Genomic DNA, 20362 nt, shown 5'->3' on the forward strand with positions numbered 1-20362 from the left:
CACATCGCTTCCAGAGTCTGCAGAGACTGCCCACTCTTCTGGCTTTTACTTCTTTTCTTTCCATAGCTGGGTCCCCTGCTTCCTGTCCTCAGCAAAGTAAACGTTATTGGACACTTTTATTAGAGCTCAAAGGACAGGCAAGCTATAAATCCCAGCAGCTGCTTGGAGGAGGGGAGAAAGAAGAAAAAAAAAACCTATGCAATTCGAATTAAGCAAAGATGAAGGTCAGATCCATGATGGACAAACAGCCATATAGTGAGTATTACTTTAGAAAATGTATCATGGCATGAACTATGACCTTTTGGATCTTCACTGATGTGACAATTCTTTGAGTGTTCTATCATGTTATTAATACACAAAGCATTGTACTATACATAAAGTTCTATAGCATTTCAACTATAGGGCATCTCTAGACTGGTTGAGGTATGAAGGGTAGCATACTTTTCTTTGCTACAAGAGGTCAAATTGCTTCTTTGATGATAGGGGTGGTAGGGAAAAGATTTTGTTAAGCTCATTTCTACATAGCAGCTTCCAAGGGCTTCACTGTTTTGCTTCACAAAGTCACTGCATCCAGAATCAGTCATGAGTGATACCAGTAGTAGGTGTGATAATGTGCAGTTATTTTCCAAAAGTCTGTGGAGGCTGAACGAACCACCAAGGAAACTAATCAGGGATGTGGTTGGAATTACAACTTTGCCTGTATGTAATCATCATTAAATGGAATCAAGTCTGTAATCCCTCAGAGTGGTGGCCTTGCTTTTGGGTTAGTACCTAATTAAGGGAGATTGGGTGGGGCTGGGCTGATTCTAGGAGCTTCTATTTGCTGCTTAGTACCCTCTCTGGTCACAGTAGACCCCACTCTATGACTCAGGGAATCTATACAGGAGTCTCCTAGTCAGTAAACGTTGACTCAGAATATACATTCTGAGGCCAGAGATCACAAAGGAGTACAAATCCCACTGGCCTGAGACAGAAACTCTATTTTGGACCTGTTTTCATTTGTTTATTTGTTTTTAGTTTTTGGACAAGGTTTCTCTGTGTAGTCCTATTCTGGAATCCGCACTGTAGAGCAGGCTGGCCCTGAACTCAGAGATCCACCTGCCTCTGCTTCCTGAGTGTTGGGATTAAAGGCATGTGCCACCATGCCCGATTTGAACCTGTTCTTAATAAGGATTCTTTCATTTGTCAGCCAAGATGGCACTTCAGATTTTATCATTAGAGTCAGGTCAACTTTTTTCTTTCTTTCCTTTCCACTTCTTTTATTGAAAAAAAAAAAAAAAAAACCCCAACAAAATAACAAAAAACAAAACCAAAAAGATTTCCCCTCCCCTCATATAATATATCCTGATTATGGTTTCTCTTCCCTCTACCCCTTCAAGCTCTTCCTCATTTCCCCTATCCAGATCCACCCCATTTCAGTCTCTAATTAGAAACCAAACGGGCTTCTAAGGGATAATAATAAAATAAAACAGAGTAGGATAAAACAAAAACTAACACAGGAACGGAACGAAACAAACAAAGATAAGGCAAGAGAAGCAGACACCCGCTCGTTCGCAAAATCAGGAATCCCATAGGAACAGTAAGCTGAAAGGTCATAAAGGCCCGGGTACAGATCACTGCAGGCCCAGTGCATGCTGACTCAGTTTCTGTGAGCTCATATGGGCTTTTGAAAAAATAGAGAGCCTTATTTTCCCCATGTTCTCCCTCTTTGGCTCTTACACTCTTTCTACCTCCTCTTCAGAAGGATTCTTCGAGCCCTAAGGGATGGGATTTGATAAAACATCTCATTTAGGGTGGAATAGTCTTCAGTCTCTCACCCTGTGCATAGTGTCTGGCTGTGGGTCTCTGTATTTGCTCCCATCTGCTGCAGGAGGAAGCTCTCTGACGATGGCTGAGCAAGGCACTGAGCTGTAGTATAGCAGAATGTCATCAGAGGTCATTTTATTGCTATGTTTTTGTTTTGTTTTGTTTCAAACAGCAGTGGTATGCAGTTTTACCCTAGGACCATGGGCTATGAAGTCTCATGTTCTTGGCCACCCAAGCAGTGTGGGATGTGGATTCTATCATGTGGAGTGGGTCTAAGTCAAGTCAGATATTGACTGGCTACTCCTACAAGCTTTGCGCTAACTTTGCCCTAGCATGCCTGCCAGGCAGGACACCAGTGTAGACCAGAGCATTGTGTCTGGGTTGGTGTTCACGTATCTCTTTCGGTAGCATGCAGAGTAACATCCTGCACCAAAGATGCTAGGACACAGCGGGAAGGCTCTATGCAGGCACCAGTGTGGCTTTGCCATTTTCAGTGAGTTGTGTGGATGTTGTCTCTAGCAATGGGCCCTGGCTGTCAGTTTGTGGAGAGCAACAACAGCTTAGGTTGTTTAGGGATTCTCCTGGGACCTCCTCGGCCAGAAACTCAATTACATGTGACCCAGTCCTGGGACTAGAAGCTTCAGTTGGTGACAAGAGATGGCCATTTGGGGCTCTGTCTCTCATTTGACGATTTCATTTAGGTCACCTTTATATTTTTATGTATTTTAGGAAGTTTCTACTGTATTAGGTTTCAATACTACCCCTCAAATGGCCATAATTATTAGCTCTTTCTGTATTTCCCCCTCATCCTCCCTTCTCATTCCCCACCTCATCTTCCTATTCCAGCCCTTCCATCCATTAGTACTTTTTCTTTTCTGAATGAAATTATCTGTCATCCCTAGTCCCTTATTCTTTGCCTAACCTTTGTGTTCCTATGGATGGTAGCAGATCATTGGCTTAGCAGCTAATATCCACATATAAGTGAGTACATACTGTATTTGTCTTTTTGGGCCTGGGATATCTCACTCGGGATTATATTTTCTGGTTCTATCCATTTACCAGTGAATTTTATGATTTCAGTTTTTAGTGGCCAAATAATACTCCATTGTACAAATATACCACATTTTCTTTATCAACTCTTCTATTGAGGGACATCAGGTTGTTCCTGATTTCAGCCTGTTATGAATAGAACAGTAATGAGCATGGTTAAGCAAGTGTCTTTGTGGTAGGATGAAAAATCCTTTGGGTGTATGCCCAAGAATGGGTATAGCTGGATCTTGCAGTAGATAGATGCTCATCTTCCTGAGGAATGCAATACTGATTTTCATAGTGGCTGCACAACTTTTCACTCTCACCAGCAAAAAACAAGTACTCCCCTTGCTCCACATCCTCAGGAGCATGAACATTTATTTTATTGATCTTAGCCACTCTAACAGGTATAAGATGAAATCTCACAGTAGTTTTAATGTGCATTTCCTGGATGCCTAAGGTTCTTAAACACTCCTTTCAGTGTTTCTCAGTCATTTGTGACTCTTATATTAAGAATTATGGTTAGATCTGCACACCATTTTAAAGTGGGGCTATTTGTTTTTCTTGATATCTAGGTTTTTGAGTTCTTTATATATTTTGGATATTAGCCCTCTATTGGTAAAAACCTTTCCCTTTTCTGTCCGTTGCTACTTTGTCTGAATGACCATGGCCTTCGCCTTACTAAAGACTTTCAGTTTCATGAGGTTCCACTTATTAATTGTTGATCTTAGTGCCTGTGCTGACAGTGTTTTGTTTGGAAAGTATTTTCCATCATCAATGAGTTCAAGGCATCCTCTCTCTCTCTCTCTCTCTCTCTCTCTCTCTCTCTCTCTCTCTGTCTGTCTGTCTGTCTGTCTCTCCCTTCCTCCCTCCCTTCCCTACTCTCTCTCCCCCCACCCTTTCTGGTTTCTTCCTGTAGCCTTGTCTGTCCTGAGACTAGCTCTGAAGACCAGGCTGGTCTCATACTCACTGAGATCTGACTGCCTAAACTACTGGGGCTAAAGTCATGCACCACCATTGCCTGGTTCCCCACTCTCTCTTTTATCAGCTTCAGTGCATCTGGTTTTATGTTGAGGTCTTTGGTCTATTTAGTGTTAATTTTGTGCAGTGGTATGTGTGGATCTATTTACATTCTTCTATATGCAGTCATCCAGCTTGACCAGCACCATTCGTTGAAGATGCTGTCTTTTTCTAGTGTGTATTTCTGAATCAGGGGTCAGTAGGTGTGTGGACGTATATCTAGGTCTTCAGTTTTGACTCCATTGATCAACATGTCTGGTTTTGTTCCACTGCCATGCTGTTATTATTAGTTTATTATTATTGCTTTGTAGCACAATTTAAAATTGGGGATGGTAGTAACTCTAGCAGCTTTTTTATTATTTAGAACTGTTTCAACTATTCTGGTTATGTGTGTGTGTTCCCAAATTAAGCTAAAATTTGTCCTTTCAAGATCTGTAAAGAATTGTATTGGAATTTTGATGGGGATTGCATTGAATCTATAGATTGCTTTTGGGAAGATGGCCATTTTTACTATGCTAATCCTACTAAACCACTCCATGATCATGGGAGATCTTCCCATATTGTGATATCTTCTTCAATATATTTCTTCAGTGACTTGAAGTTTTTATCATACAAGACTTTCACTTGCTTGGTTAGAGTTACACCAAAATATCTGACATTATTTGAGGCTATTCTGGAAGGTGCTGATTCTTTCTCAGTCCATTTTTCATTTGTATATAGGAGAGCTACTGATTTTTGTAAGTTAATTTTTTATCTAGTTTCTTTATGAAAGTGTTTACCAGCTGTAGGAGCTTCTGTTAATTTCTTTTTTTTTTCTCTTAAAACTTTATTTTAAAAAAAGAGAGATACATGTACAGATTTTTAAAGGCATTTTGGCATAACACTGTATGAATATATTTTTGTCAGTACTTAATTCTTTTAGAGGTTTGATAGCATGCATTAAAATCTAACTAGTTACCATAAGCATAAAGTACATGTAGGACAAAACATAACATGGAAACAGTCAGTTTTCTTGGTGTATATAGATTAAGCATAATGATCTTTGAATACCAAAAATTGCCACAAGGCTATATTCTTAGCTCTTGGATTATTAATGATTTAAGGTCCAGGTGTACCACACTCTGAGAGGGTGCTATACATTTATTTATTTTTCCTAAGAAGGATTGAGGCTTTCATTTTTTGGCCTTTGTTTTTCTTGAGCTCATATGGCCTGTGAGTTGTTTCTGGGGTATTCAGAGCTTTTTGGGTTAGTATCCACTTATCAGTGACTGCATATTATGTCTGTTCTTTAATTTCTTAATGCCTTTTGTCCTCTGAGAAGACTATGGCTGTCTTTGTCAGGGTTTCTATTCCTGAACAAACATCATGATCTAGAGGCAAGTTGGAGAGAAAGGGTTTATTCAGTTCACACTTCCACATGGCTTTTCATCATCAAAGGAAGCCAGGACTGGAACTCAAGCAGGTCAGGAAGCAGGAGCTGATGCAGAGGCCATGGAGGGATGTTACTTACTGGCTTGCTATGCTTTTTTAAAATGCCCTTCATGAGACTTAACCAGAGAACAAAGTGTATGATGGGCATTTCTGAAACTTCCCTTGTCAATGCAATTAACATAAATCTCTTCACCATACTCTCAGGTGTACTTTTCAGTCAAGGGCAGAAAGCAGCCACATTCTTCACCAAAATACCACAAAACAGTCTCTATGCCACATACTGAAATTCTTCTCCTCTGAAGCCTCTTGGGCCAGCAGGCCTACACAGTTCAATCACTCACAGCAACAAAATCTTCCATATTCCTACTAGAATGGCTCATTACACCCCACTTAATGCATTTCATGGCTTTCCAAATCCAAAGTCTCAAAATCCATACTCTTCCAAACAAAAGCATGGTCAGGCCTATCACAGCAATACCTAGTCCTTGGTACTAATTTCTGTCTTAGTTAGGGTTTTACTGCTGTGAGCAGATACCATGACCAAGGCAACTCTTACAGGTTCAGAGGTTCAGTCCATTATATCAAGACAAGAACATGGCAGTGTCCAGGCAGGCATGGTACAAAAGGAGCTGAGAGTTCTACGTCATCATCTGAAGGCTGCTAGGAGACTACTGGTTCCCAGGTAGCTAAAACAAGGGTATTAAAGTCCACACCCACAAGGCCACACCTACTCCAACAAGGCCACACCTCCCAACAGTGCCACTCCCAGAGCCAAGCAAATACAATCCATCACAATGGCCAGACAGCCATGGATCAAAACACGCATCTCATATCAAGCCAACTTTTCTACTGTCCTCTAACATTTTAACTACTTACCCATGTCTGCTATGTTCCAAGGAACTTTGAATGTCTCAGCTTTACTACCTGTAGCTTATTTTTGGACAGCTTAACTGACCAATGGTACTTCCTCAGATCATGTCAGTAAACCTCAGTTTCCCATAGTTCACCCACCTCATTATCTTCATCCTTCAAATCTTGTTATATACGTCTTAGCCTAACAACCATAAAATCCTGTTGAGCACGTGATCCCCAGATTCATTCAAGGCTTTAACTTTAAGGCTTTGAACTTCTGCCACTCTTTTGGTAGAAACTCTATCTCCTTTTAGGCCCAGATTTTACACTTTGTCATCTGGACTGTGTTGGCATTTGATTCTCCTTATGGGTCTGGAAGCAACTGAACACCATGAAAGCAGATATTTAGGAAAATCACATTTCATTACATGGTGCCTTCCCATGAGATGGTCCTTGAAATGTTTCAATTTACTGCAAATGAGCAGCTATCACCCTCCTGTTGAATTGTTAGGACAGTTTCAGCTCTGATTCTGCTTTCTTTTGTATATGTATATCTCTTTCCAACATTTCAAGGTCTCACTGCTTTCCCATTAGCATAATTTAGCTTATTGTGGGAGACTGAAGCTGGAAATTTTAAGGTACAGAACCTTATGCATGCTAGTCAAGTGCCTGACCACTTTGCCGTCCTACTGTTAGCAGAGTTATTAGGTTCAAGCCTGGGCCAGGTTTCATCCTCTGTCCTCAGTAGGTCAGTTAAGCAAACAAGAACTAGAGAAACAGAAAACAGGAGACCTATATAATTTATACATGGAGAAGAGGGATATAGAAGGCTGGCAGCCCTCCAAGTCTGTCTTCAGGGTCCTGGCATCAGGTTCAGGTTTAAGCAATTGAGCCAAGGTGTGGATAGCTAAGTAGTCCCAGCCCCAGTGTGTCAGAACTGCTGAAAGCTATTTCCATTCTAGGTGACAGTTTCTTCCTCTGGCATGAGATGCCTGGGAAAATTGCAATTTTTCAGGGACCATTGCTTTTGTAGTCTGAGTGCCAAATCAGCGGACACAAGTGTCTCTTTAGAACATTCTTTCTGTTAGACTGGTTACACAGCCAGCTCTCCAGATTTCGGCGCTTAATTAGGATTTTAACCCTGCAACCATTAAAAGAGTGTTTCGTCTGGGTCCTTATTCATTTCAGCCCAATGACCAAAGGAGACAGACTCTGTTAGAGATGCCACAGAGACTTCTGACTTCTCCACAGAGTCTGAGTTGGGTATTTAAGGTGCTTGATATATTTTTTCCCCTTGTTTACTGTCCTTAGAGTATTCAGCAGCCATCATCTGATTACAGTCTTTACAATCATTTTGTTACCATGGCAACTAAGTGCCACAGTCAGCTTATGTCTGTTGCCCTCTACCTGAATTCACTTCATGCTGCCACCAGTGACAGGTTGCCACTGTTATTTCTCTGAATACCTTGGGGTGCCAGCGTTCTACTTTCCCCTAATGGGGAGGGCAGTTCTGTGCTTCTCAACTACATGAGAGGAACAAAATATCAGACTACTATTTTGGGAATGTGTTTTCTTGAGCCCCTCCTGGTACCTATTCCTGAATCTATCTGCAGCCAGGAAGGCAACATATGGCACACTCAAATGGAGGTAATTGAGATGGATTTAATAAAGAAAATATTTATAAAGATGTAAGCAGGGGTGTCAGGTTGAGTAATGGGCTTTATTTTTTTTTAAGATTTCTTTTATGTGTACAGGTGTTCTGCTGGTATGTATGTATATATGTATGTATGTATGTATGTATGCATGCATGCATGTATGTATGTATATATGTATGTATGTGTATGTGCCTGCTGCCTTAGCAACTAGAAGAAGACACCATATCCCCTTGAACAGAAATTATAGACAATTATAAGCCACTGTGTGGGAAATAAATCTGGGTCTGCTGCAAAAACAGTAAGTGGTCTTAATCACTAAGCCATCTCTCCAATCCCAACTTAATTGAAAATATTTTTATGTTTTATTTTTATTTCTGTATATGTATGTATGTGTATGTGCATGTGTGAGAGAGTGCCTGTGGAGGCTGGGAGAAGGCGTTGTTGGATCCCTTGGAGCTGAAGTTACAGATGATTGTAAACTACCTGATGTAGATGCTGGGAACCAAACTGGTCCTGTAGAACAGCAATCTCTCTCCAGTCTCAGAGCAATGGACTTTAATTTTTCAGCTCTGTGTGCATGCTCTTCCATGTCCACAGTGGATGGGCCATAGGACTTGTTGAGGCCAGTGACAAGGGGTGGAATGTGAGATCACAACATTTCTAATTTTAAGCCTAAGAAATGCCATAGGCAAATAATTCCTGTTCAAATTTGGAGGCAGAATGTCCCACATTGGCTCCTATTTGAATCCTTGTTTCTCAGCTGGTAGTTCTACATTGGGAGGCTGTGGAACCTTAGGAAGTAGAGCCAAGCTGGTGTGGTAGGTTAGTAGGAGCAGGTCTCTGAAGATTATAGACAAATACCTGATTTGAAATGAGCGACCTGTGACACACACTCCCACTGCCGTGAACTCTACCATGCTTTCTCTGCTCTGGAGCATGGAGTCTGAAACTGTGAGCCAAAATAACCCTTTCTTCAAGTAATTTGGTCACAGCCATGAGACAGTAGACTAACGTAGTCACTGCTATTTGATGGTTTGGCTTACAAAATTTCAGCTGTGTATGATGGTATGAAAGGGAAACAAACTCAGCAGAAATTTCTGGTTCTCCAGGTTCGCCGTCTGTGATGGGATTCAGCAGTCAGCTGCAGCAGTTAGCAGTCCGGTTGGCCACATGCTGGTAGGGTGATCAGCAACTGAATCACCTTAGTTAGTGTACTGTGTTGCCTGCATGCATTAATTAATTAATTTACGGTCAGGGTTTCTCTATGTAGCCTTGGCTGTCCTAGAACTAGCTCTTTAGCTCAGACTGGCTTACGCCTTACTGCCTCTGCTTCCAGTGTGCTAGGATTAAAAGTGTGTGCTATCACCACCTGACTCCACTTTAATATTTCTTATAATAGCAATTTACTAAGTTGTGTGAGAGATCTAACCTTTGATTGTATTACAGGCTTTATGCTGATGATTTTGACTAACTTTAGGCAATTAAGAATGTTTTAAGCACGTTTAAGGTTGAACTATGGTGTTCACTAGTATTTGGGTCCTTCCATTTATGGCATTTTCAACTTTGATGGCTCTATTGGATGTAAGCCATTTTTTTTTTTTTTTGTACTTATGAGCCTCTGAGACAGCCATTAGAGAAAAATGGCTGCTAAGAAAGACGAAAGACATTGGAAGAGAGTAGCTGCGACCATAGGTTATGTACGGTGTGAAGCACTGTTCTTCTAGGAGCTAAAGCTTGAAGTAATAATGTATACCTGAGCTCATCCTAGCTCCAGCAAGCTCTCGTGGACCTGGACCTGGAGATTATAGAAATATACAGTAGCTTTGTGTTAATAGTGTCACAGTGACCTGATGCTCCAGAGTAAGCAAAGGATGGGACACATGGTACAGACTGAGCTTAACGGATGGAGAGGAAGAAGTGACTAAGACCTAGGGAAAGTAGCTGCAGGAAAGGATACTTGGTTAGAGCTGTGGCCTTTGGTGGTGGATGTAGGAATCCATGGAAACTGGAGTGGTAGCCAGCGGGAATAACTCGCATCACCTTGCTGTCCCCCGCTCTCCAAGATGCCATCAGAACAGCTTACTTTTTCACAGCCACTGGAGCAGGATGAAGGTTTGGAAGAGAAAATAGAAATTCGTCACACTTGGCAGTTTTGAAAATGTCTCTGTTTTGCTCTCATGATTGTGGTGGTTTGGTGGGGAACAGGATTCTTGGCTTGAGATAATTCTCCGCAGAACTGTGAAGGAGTTTCCAGTGCATTAGTGAGAAGTTGGCTACTCTTCAGCACTCTTAACCTGTGTGTTGTGTGTGTGTGTGTGTGTGTGTGTGTGTGTGTGTTTGTGTGTATGCAACTACCAGTATCTATGAGGCCTGGAAAAGGAAATTGCATCCCCTGGAGCTGGAATGCAGGTGATTGTGAGCCACTTAATATAGGTGCTGGGATCCAAACCCTGGTTCTCTACAAGAAGAATAAATGAATTCTCATCTACCCCTGTGCCATCTTTCCAGCCCCAGGGACACCGTGTTTTCTTCTCTGGGGAAGAAAGGAGTTGGGAAGGCTCTGTACTCAGGGTGTAATGTTCTGGGTGTGGTGGCTGGAAAGAAGATGGCCCCCATAGGCTCATAAGGAGTGGCATTATTTCAAAAGATTAGGACATGAGCCCTTGTTGGAAGTAGGTGTGGCCTTGTTGGAGGAACTGTGTCACAGGGTAAAGCTCAAGCCAGGTCCAGTGTCACTCTCTCTTCCTGCTGCCTGACAATCCAGAAATAGAACTCTCAGCTACCTCTGCAGTACGATATCTGTCTGCATGCAGCTGTGCTTCCCACTGTGATGACAATGGACTCAACTGTGAACTGCAAGCCATCCCCAATTAAATGTTGTCCTTTGTAAGAGCTGCCCTGGTCATGGTGTCTCTTCACAGCAATGAAACGCTAAGTCCCTGGGCATGGCGTTTCCATCCTTATAAACTCTGCATCTCCCATTTCAGAGATCATGCTACTCTTGGGACTATAAACCTTAGCTGTCTGTTAGGGCAAAGCATAAACACAGGAAAAAGAATCGAGGGACATAGCTGACTTCCTAACAGTGTTGGCTTTTTTAAAAAATATGCTTGTCCTGTCTCCCACTTTTTACTTCTAGCTCAGTTATCTAACACCTACTGGACCTTCATTTTTTGTGAATTTTGTGGTCCAAATTGTTTCTCAGGCTTCCTCGCTGATGGTTTGGGAGTCAGATGTCTCTGTTCTGCTAGATAAATCTGGTTTTCATCTTCCACCATCTTAGCTTTGTTCACTCTCTGCTGCCCTAACCAGGCTTAGCTTTTAAAATAATGGCATTTCTGAAGGACAAAGGATTAGATGCACACAGTTAATTTTCCGTTAATCAACAAGTTTTTAAGTAAAATGAAGTCTGGTATTTTGATTTTCATTCTAATTAATCACACTCTTATTGGGGCTCAGAAACCACTCGACTTTATGAAATTTAATGTACGCAGAGTTCTTACCATATGACTGAGCATGCCGTAGAGACAATAGCTGTCACAGAGACAGACAGACAGACACTGCTAGAGGCAGCCACCTGACAGTTCTTGGTCTAAATGGACAAAGGAGAGTTGGAATTACTAAAAAATTGCTTAAGAAAGGGGCCTCTTACTATCATCCTGAGTGAGGTAACCCAGTCATAAAAGAACACACATGGTATGCATTCACGGATAAGCGGATACTAGCCCCAGCCCTAGAAAGCTTGGAATACCCAATACCCAAGAAATAATTCACAGACATTATGAAGCTCAAAAAGAAGGAAGGTCAACATGGAGAGGCCTCTCAGTCCTTCTTAGAAAAGAGAACAAAACTCTCATGGGAGGAAATTCAAGATCAAATAGAGGAACAGGGATTGAAGAAAAGATCACTCAGAAAGCCGCCTTACCTGGGAATCCAACAAATATGCAGTCACCAAATCCAAGCACTATAGCTGGTTCCAAAAAGTACTTCCTGGCAGGAACCAGACAGAGATGCCCACTTAGGGACGATGCTAGAGCCATATAGATACAGCTGAGCATGCTTACAGCTAACCATCGGTCTGAACTCAGGGATCCCAATGAGGTTGCTAAAAAAAAGGACCTAAGGAGCTGAAAGGAGTTTCAACCTCATGGGAAGATAACACATTATAAACAAACCAAAACCCTCCAAAACTCCCATGGAGTAAAACACCAACCTCTGTGTGCACTTTGAGAGACCTATTGATCCAGTTTCATATGTTGCTCAAGATACCAGTGTCTAGCATCAATGTGAGAAGAGACTTTCGTTCCAGAGAAGGCACATTTTCCCAATGTAGGAGAATGACAAGGCAATGGGGTGGAGAGGGGGACCCAGAAGGGAGTGCACCTTTGTGAAGGCAACTGGAGAGGGAGGGGGAATGGAAGCAGGACTGGGTAAAGAGATAACATCTTAAATGTAAATACAGAGTACTTAATTTAAAAAGAGAAAAAAAGGGGGGCCTCTTGTAGCTGAAACTTGGACATCTGAGGATCCTGGCACGTGGCTGGGTGCTGAAATCGGGGTGTGTGTGCTTATGGACTGAGCTGCTGCTCTGGGGAGAGGAAGAACCACCACTGGTGACACTGTCAGACACAGGAAGCAGACAGGAAGCAGGCACAGGAGGTGTACTTTCTTCCGGTTGCCTTGAAGTCTCTTCTGAGGGCCTCTTCTGGCACAGCCCAAAAGAGGTCCCACTGACAAAGGGGACTTGTGGTGTGCAGAGAGCAGTCCCCGCCCTCACAGAGCCTGTGACAAGTGGCCTTGGAGTGGAGAGGATGGCTTGCTAACTGATGGATTCACCCCTTTGAACACTCAGGATTTCATGAGTTTTTTACCTTATAACAAGCAATTCTCATCTCATGTTCTCCCTCACTCACTCTGCCTCAGGTCCAAGAGAGAGAGAGAGAGAGAGAGAGAGAGAGAGAGAGAGAGAGAGAGAGAGAGACAGAGAGACAGAGACACAGAGAGACACAGAGAGAGAGAGAGAGAGAGAGAGAGAGAGAGAGAGAGAGAGAGAGAGAGAGAGACTTGTTTTAGTCACTTTTCTGTTACTTTGACAAAATGCCATTACCAAAGCAACTTAATTTGGGGCTCACAGTTCCAGAATGTTATAATCCTTGACCATCATGGTGGGGAGCATGTCAGCAGGCAGGCAGGCAGGCAGGCAGGCAGGCCGAGTTTTGGAGCAGTAGCTGAGCACTTACATCTTGATCTACAAGTGTGAGGTAGAGAGAGCTAACTGGGAAGGCCATGGGCCTTTGATACCTCAAAGCTAGTTGCCAGTGAAATTCCTCTTCCAGATGCATCTGGCTGAAGTTGGTGTCCTTAAATCACCCATAAGATGCTTATCATAAATTTTATTAGAAGTATACCAATTATCATTCCCAAGAGCAGGATAAGTGTGTTCTGGTTCATGACATCCATTTATGGAAAATTTTTAACAATTTGGCAGATTATACATGAAACATTGTATAACACATTCCATTTTCCACCTTTCCATCTTTTTTGGAAGCACAGTTTATCAAGTATTCTACACGGGAGCTGTGGCTATATCTGCCTCCCTTTGAAAGTGAGTTTTTTTTTTTTTTTTAAGTTTGTTTAATCCCAGCACCCCGGAGGTGGAGGTAGTCAGATCTCTGAGGCTAGCCTTATCTCCAGAGTTAGTTTCAGGACAGTCAAGGGATACACAGAGAATCCCTGTCTTGAAAAACCAAAGCAAAACAAAACAAAATGGTGTGCATTAATGTTAGGATTCTTTTGCTTTCCTGCATGTATGTCCACCATGTTCATATCTGGTGTCACAGAAGTCAGGACAGACCATCAGAGGCACTCAAACTGGAGTTATAGATGGTTGTGAGCTGTCATATGGGTGCCTGGAAACAAATCTGGGTCCTTTCCACGTGTAGGAAGTTCTCTTGATCACTGAGAACCCCAAGATCAAGTTTCATTTACCTAAGGTTGCCCTTGACTTGACTATACTGCCAAGGATGACTTTGAACTCCTAACCATCAGGCCTTGGCCTCCCCAGTTCTGGATTAGCAGCATGCCTCATTATGCCTGGCTTGAACTGATGCTTTTCTTTGTTAGGGAGCCTTAACATCATTCTTCCATAAGCTCACTAGATTTAGGCTTTCTTTGTCTGTGCTTGTATCTTGCCCAGTTCTCTATTTTTTCTTATTGACTTGTAAGAATTCTTAGCCCCTTTTCTTCCTAAAACAGATTTGAAGGATACAGGTAAGAATGGAAATTATAACAATTCATGTTCTCACCACCCAGCCTCACAACAGGACTTTAGCTAATTAGGCTGTGCACTAATACACAACCTGCCCGCCTTGGCCTTTGTGAGTGCTGGGACTACAGGGGTTGGCCATTGTGCCAGGGTTTCTCTCATTTTTTTAAAAAAGAAAACACTGGTTAGAGCAGTAGCTCAGCCTGTAAGAGCTACTACTGTTCTTGCTGAAGGTCAGAGTTGGGTTTCCAGCTCCTATTTTGAATCGTTAACAACCTCCTATGATTCAGGATCATCTGATGCCTCTAGCACATGTAGGCCCATACCTACATTTAAGTTCACATACTCATATATACACACAATTAGAAATAATAAATCTTTAAAAAATAGAAACAAAACTATGTGTGTGTGTGTGTGTGTGTGTGTGTACACATGTGTGTGTGTGCCCTTCTATGATCTGCCCCCATCCTGGTTTAGGCTTCTGAAACCCCAAAGCCCACTCCCAGCGACACATTGCCTCCAACAAGGGCACACCAATCCAACGAGGTCACATGTCCTAATCCTTTCACATAATGCCACTCTGTATGGAGGCCATTTTCATCCAAACCACCAGTGTGTTTCTAAATAGTGTAAGTGCCTCCCCTTTACACGGTTCTTCATTTTCCTCTGACTCCAAGTACTATGGGTCCTCCTTCCTGTTTGCAGCACAATCCACGTAGCAGGTTTCCTGCTTCCATTTCTGCTGTTATGGTAAAATACTGACAAAAAGCTCCTTAGGGAAGAGAGGGCTTATTTTGATTCCCAGTCCCAGTCAATCATGGCAGGAAGTCAAGGTGGCAGAAACAGCTTGTTGAATCTCAACCACAGTCCAGAGCACAGGGAATGCGTGCATACTTGTGCTCATGTGTGCGTGCGTGTGTGTGTGTGTGCATGTGCTCACTAATCAGCTCTTTCTACACCTTTGAACAATTTAAGGTTTATTTTAAATTATGTGTAGATATGTGAGTCTTTGTGTGAGAATGTGCACATGAGTACAAATGCCTGCAAAAGCCAAAAGAGGCCACGAGAACCCTGGGAGCCAGACCTAGCTAGAGTTACAGTTGGCTGTGAACTGCTTGATGTAGGTTCTAGAAACTAAACTCAGGTCTGTATGCATTTAAGGCAGTAGGTAGACTAAGGAAGGTAGGTTTCCCCTCACCAGGGGCCTTCAACAGAATGAAAATGCTAAGAAAGGGTGTTTTTTGTTTGTTTGTTTGTTTGTTTTGAGCTGGGGTAAGCCTTCATTTTTTGGCCTTAAGATACCATTGCTCTTGGGCTCAGTCCTCTCGAACTCCAAGATTTACAGCACAGGCACCTTCCCCTTTTCAGGCCTTTGGCCCTGGACTGAGAATTACACTTTTGGCATTTAGTTCTCATGTGCCTTCAGATTCAGATGGAATTACATGACTGGGTTTCCTGATTCTCCTGCTTACTAATGGAATACTGTTCTGGGCCTCCATAATTAAATCATGTGTGAGTGTGTATGTGTGTGTGTGTGTGTGTGTGTGTGTATGTGTGTGTGTGTGTGTGTGTGTGTGTGTGTGTGTGTGTGTATGAAGATATTTCTTTTCTTTTCAAGAATTCTAAGACAGAGTAGAAGCAGAGAGATTAGATATTACAATTAAGGGCTCTATTCAAATTTAGTTTCATTCTTGAAAATCTTGGAAGAAAAAAAAAGGATGTTTTAGTTTTTAGCACACAGAGTTGACTACAGTCAAATACATAGAAACTTCACTAATTTTAAAGATAACATTATTAGCAACAAGTATTACCACCAGGGCTGGAGTGATGCCAATGGGTAAGAAGCTTGCTGCTCTTGCAGAGGACACTAGTTCTATTCCCAGCACTTACATGGCAGTTCACAATCATCTGTACTTCTAGTTCTGGAGCATCTGATGCCCTTTCTGACCTTTGGAGACATTAGGCACACACATGGTACACTTACATACATGCAGGCAAAACACTCATACATACAAAATAAGATAGTCTCAGAAGTCATTTAAAAATAAGTATTAGCATCAACTAAAAGACAGAAAATCCCAAATGAGTTGTAAATAGCTCCTTGGCCCTCAACTTCCTACAAACAGAAAGCAGGTTGAGAAAGCCCACTGCCCTTTGCAAAATGCCCAAAGAAAACATGAGATCCAGGCAGAGGACACACCAGATGTCTATTCACTAAACACTCCACCTTTTACCCAACATAGAAACCTGATTACTTGATGGGATTTCATCATTGTGACTGTTATTTGCCAAGGTTTCTACATCAGGAAAAGATATACCTGGAGCTGACAGAGATCATTAGTTCTTAGACCTCGAAGATTTGATGGAACTCAAGGGAATGCATTTTGCATGTGGGGAGGATGTAATCATAGCCGAGAGTTAGACTGTAGTAATGTCTTATTTTGCATACAGAATCATTTGCTGTGGCTTAAATAAGCAAGTCCCCTGGACTTAAGATTTGGCCAAATGTTTCTTTGGTCAGTGGATGAACATAAGTGACAGGTGCAAACACCTGACATATTTGCCTATTGCTTTTCCTGTTTTTGCTTCTGTGGCCATCATGGGGTGTGTGTGGGTTTTATTTCTCAGCAGAGGCACGGCAGGTGACTCTGAGGTTAAGTATGCCTCCATGTTAAGACTCCTGCAGTACTTCACAAGAAAGATATAGTTTAGGGTTGGTGTGCTACAGTGGAAGGGGTGAGATTGTGAGCTCCTGGGTATAAATCATAGGTTGACGGTATATTTGATGGGAGAAAAAGTGATGTATGAGTTAAGGATGAATCTGGCTGGAGAGATGGCTCAGTGGTTAAGAGCACTGACTGCTCTTCCAGAGGTCCTGAGTTCAATTCCCAGCAACCACATGGTGGCTCACAACCATCTGTAATGGGATCAGATGCCCTCATCTGGTGTGTCTGAAGACAGTGACAGTGTACTTATATATAATAAATAAATAAATCTTTTCTGTAGTTAATACAGGTGTCGACCCAGAGATAGTATGTGCTGTGCACACTGGATGCTCCAAGAGAAGCATTCAATCCTGTATAGAGAGCCCCAAGAACTGATGGGGATGATTGGGAGAGATATTAAAGATAACAAATGTGTCTGGAAACAAAACAAAACAAAACAAAAAAAGGATGAATCTGAAGATTTGGGCCTGGAAAAAATGGAAGAATGGAGTGTCCGTTTGCAATGTTGGTTATATTGGTAAGTTATCACGTGTTGTTTAAAGTCACTGAATAGCTCATTTGCCCATCTTTATTTTTAGACGCATTTGTCTTATTTTATCTCCAAGATGAGAGTTGGCTACCTGATATGAGTAGCCACCCTACTACCTGAGCCAAAGTCCTGGCCTGTGGCAGGGTCTGTGTTGACGTCCATGGTTCATATTACCACCAGAGGCCAGGCAGACATCCTGGCCCAGGCCTGCCTGGGATCATGTTGAGGTCCTAGGGCTGTGTAGAGCTGTCCCTGCCTCTTACTGCTTGTGGCACTGGAAGAGCTGGCCCCACCTACCATCTGCCGTGTGGTAATATAGGTGTGGGAGAGATGCCCCCTTATCTATAGCAGGCTGGAGAGCTGGCCCTGGGGTCATGAATGCAGGAGAGCTGGCCCTGTCCCTCACCAGGGACATTCAGAGAGAAGCCCACTCATTCCCCACTCCCATCCCTGCACTTCATCTAGGCAGCTCCCTGGTAGTGGGAGAAAGGTGAGCTGCCCTGAGGGCACAAGAGCAGGAGAGCGGCCCTGCCCCTTGCTGACTGTGGCATTTGGGTAAATTGGCTGGGGCAGTGCAGAGAGCTGGCCCTGGTGGTGAGGGTGTGAGAGAGATGGCAGGCTGACCAACTCAGCAACCACCCAGGCCCAGATCCAGGGCTTTGAGTTGGCCCCAGCCTAAGAACTTCTGGAGCTCGTGAAGGGGCCAGTCCTGCAGATCTAAAGCTGCAGGATCACCATCACACAGGGCAACAACAGGATAGGAAATGAGTCCTGGTGAGGATCCCGTATTGATATTGTAGCAAAAGCAAGAGACCTCCAATCAGACCAATGACTCATTACAATGAACATTTGATGTGTGGACAAAAGTGTATGCTGCATGAGAGATGTTTAAATTTTTTTTTTTTTTTTTTAGAATTGACTAAAAGTGTTTTTTTTATCAGCATGATGTTTTATATTTTCTTTTTAAAATTTTAGTTTATTTTCTATTTATTTGGATAACGTTTTATTTATTTATTTTTTGTTTTGTTTTGTTTTCTTTATTTCTTGGACTTCATACAGTCTGAGTTGTTTCTGGGGCAGTGCAAGCCTCTGGGGTTAGCATCCCACTATCAGTGACTGCATATTATGTCTGTTCTTTTGTGACTGGGTTACCTCACTCAGGATATTCTCTAGATGCAGCCATTTTCTTAAGAATTTGGTTAAGTCATTGTTTCTGGTGGCTGAGTAGAATTCCATTGTGTAAATGTACCACAATTTTTGTATCCATTCATCTTCTGAAGGACATCTGGGTTCTTTCCAGCTTCTGGCTATTATAAATAGAGCTGTTATGAACATTGTGGTTCATATATCTTTGTTGTGTACTAAGGTGTTTCTGGGGTATATGCCCAGAAGTGGAATAGCTGGGTCTTCAGGTAGTATTATGTCCAATTTTCTGAGGTATCACCAGACTGATTTCCAGAGTGGTTGTATTAGTTTGCAACCCCTAGATCTCCTACTCACCAGTTTTTCAACCTTTAGGAGCTGCCGGTCCGGGTGGCAGATGGGCCGGGCTCTGTTCTGCGCCCTCTGTTTAAAATTTTTTATTATTTATTTATTTATTTATTTATTTATTTATTTATTTATTTATTTATTTATTTATTGTGGATGGAGGTTGCAAGGGAAGAGGGCAGATGACTGGAGGGAGATGGGTGGGATTAGGGTTCATGATGTGAAAATCAGAATCAAAAGTTTTTTTGTAAGTGTCCTCCAAACTGGGAAACAGTAGCACACAGTTTTGTTCCAGCACTCCAGAGGCAGAAGCAGGCAGATTCTGTGAGTCCCAAGGCTGGCTAGAGCTCACCACCACCTGCCCCCCCCCAAAAGAAACAGAAGCAAGCTTCCCTCCTAGGCCATTTGTCTGAGGATAGGCTACCCTACCACCCTGTGACAGAAGAAGAGAGCCTCAAAATCACCTGTGAGTGAAACCTTTCCCTTGGAGCTAGACAGAAAGCAAAGTGTCTTCAAGAGATGTTACTGCTGTTTATTGTTTGTTCCTTCATATAAGGAGAAGCCATGGGAATGTTATCCATGGACAGGGACCTCGACTGGGAACTCCAACTGACAGCCTCAATTTCTGTAGTTGACTTTTGCTGGATAGTGTGAATGTCTGATTTGACGATGTCATTTAGATATGCTGCTATTTGTTCTTTTATTCAAAAGACTCAGCAGAAGGGACACTGCTCTTGCCAGGACTCTCTCTACCAGGAACTCCAGCTGGCTGCCTTAGTGGGGCTTTATCAGTTGATTTCTGCTGAATGTTTTACGAATTCAAATTCATCCTATCTATCTATCTATCTATCTATCTATCTATCTATCTATCTATCTATCTATCTATCTATCTATCCATCCATCATCCATCCATCCATCAGCCATCCACCAGCACACAGCCTTACTATTTATGTTTTTACTTTAGGCACACTATATATTCAATAACCTCACTCATCCAAAGCTGAAAGTATGGCTATCACAGATCATTTTCTGGACCACACAGAGCACTATTTTATTTTCTGAGGTGGGAAACAACAAGAGAATTGCAGATGCCAAGGGCAATATCAGGATTTGTTTGGGTAGTAGCATTTTGAGAAACCTATAGACATCCCAATAAAAATATAAGTAGGCATCTGGCTATACAAGGTTAGAACTGGAGAGAAACAAGGTTTGGCAATCATGTAGAGATGGTTTGTGAAATCATGAGATTGGATGACATAGGCAGGTAAACATTTAAAAGGAGTCCAACGCTTGGGTTTAGAGGACCCGATGGCCCTCTAATGTGCCTAATGGTTGGAGTAGAATAGTAATCAGCAAAAAAGACTTTGAAGAATGGCTACATACTCAAGGCCTGTCTCAAGACGACAAAACAACAACAGTAAGCTGTGTGACCGAACCAGAAAATATTTGCTACTAATTCAGCACATGCATGGCTTTCAGTACATTTTCAACAATTGATTGCTTGTTTACGACAAGTGAACACGGGTGGGTACAATTTACAGGAAGGCAGGATCTGTACTTA

Source organism: Micromys minutus (genome assembly GCF_963924665.1).
Source record: "Micromys minutus genome assembly, chromosome: 16".
In the NCBI taxonomy this organism is placed as follows: domain Eukaryota; kingdom Metazoa; phylum Chordata; class Mammalia; order Rodentia; family Muridae; genus Micromys; species Micromys minutus.